The sequence below is a fragment of the Tenrec ecaudatus genome, chromosome 10, assembly GCF_050624435.1.
Source record: "Tenrec ecaudatus isolate mTenEca1 chromosome 10, mTenEca1.hap1, whole genome shotgun sequence".
NCBI classification, from domain to species: Eukaryota; Metazoa; Chordata; class Mammalia; order Afrosoricida; family Tenrecidae; genus Tenrec; species Tenrec ecaudatus.
Genome location: NC_134539.1, coordinates 114,468,543 through 114,470,007, shown reverse-complemented (window position 1 = coordinate 114,470,007; position 1,465 = coordinate 114,468,543).

The window sequence follows — 1,465 nt, the reverse complement described above, 5'->3', positions numbered from 1 at the left end:
CTAGGCAAATAAAACCAAGGTTTACATCTATTTTTCAATATTATCCATCTGAAGCTATATTGATCAAGCTAAAAAATGGAACATATTTGTTTAGCTTTTTTATTCTCTTCATTTATGGTTTTTAAATATTTAGGTAGAGAGGATTGCGGCCTCTACCTCTACTCTTTCTCCCCAACCAAACTCACTGCTGTAGAGTTGATTCCAACGCACAGGACCCTATGGGGCAGAATAGAACTGGCCTAGAGGGGGTACCAAGGCTGTAAATCACTGGTTCTCACCCTTCCTAATGCCATGACCCTTATGTTGTGGTGACCCACAACCATAAAATCATTGTCATTGCTACTTCACAACTGTAATTTTGCTACTGTTATGAACTGGGCGACCCGTGTGAAAGGGTCATTCGACCCCCAAAGGGGTCGCGGTCCCTTTGAGAACCACTGCTATAAATACAAGCCTACTCTGAGTGGCAGGGAAGTTTGAACTGCTGACCAATCACTTAGCAGTGGGCACTTCACCACTCTGCCACCAGGGATCCCTCCTTTCTTCCCTGGCCTGTCAAGTGAGGGCTGGGTGACCCTAGAGGGAGCTTCCTGGAGGGTGTGTGATCCAGCATTCTGCACTGTCAGCCTTTTCTCTTGGGAGCAAGCGCCTCTGAAATTCTAGGAAACCGGATTTCCTCCGCCGCCTGACGCCTTTACAGAGAGTCGACTTCAAGTCTCTCAGACATGAGGCTGTAGTTTTCACTTCGTCTGGACGCACAGCTTGATGTTCTCCCGCTGAGCAAGGGCCAGGGCTTAAGCACAAAAGCAAGATAAAAATTATTAGAGAGTCTTACGGCCCTTCCGCTACTGAAGCCAACTTCCTCAAAGCAGAAGCACTGACTTCTGGGACGTCGTGATGTCGTAAAAATTCATTATTAGGATTCAGAATATGATTGTCAGGAATGTTTAGTAGAAATGCAAAATTTAAAAAGAGAGAGAGAAAGAAAGAAAGAAAAATCTCAGGTCCCACCCCAGACCAACTTAGTAAGGATATGCATTATCATTAAAAAATTTTGTGATATAATAATCATTTATAAACTATTAAGGGACCAGGGGGAAGGGGGGAGCGGGGAGGGAGGGGGAGGGGGAAAAAAGGGAAACCAAGCTGATTCCAGGAACCCAAGTGGAAGGTGAATTTTGAGAATGATGAGTGCAACGAATGTATAAGGGTGCTTTGCTCAATTGATGTATGTATGGATTGTGATAAGAGTTGTATGAGCCCCAATATAAAGATTTATTAATAATAAAAATTGTTTTTAATCATCAATTGCCTCGAATGCCTATAAAATGTGTGACAGACTTCGATGACCTCTGGGTTGAGGCAGTTAAAGGGATAAAGGAGAAGCGAAGGGGAAGAATGGCCATCTGAATCTGTGAGTCCGACTCCTAGCGCCGTCCTAACAAATCTCCACAGACTGTCTGGC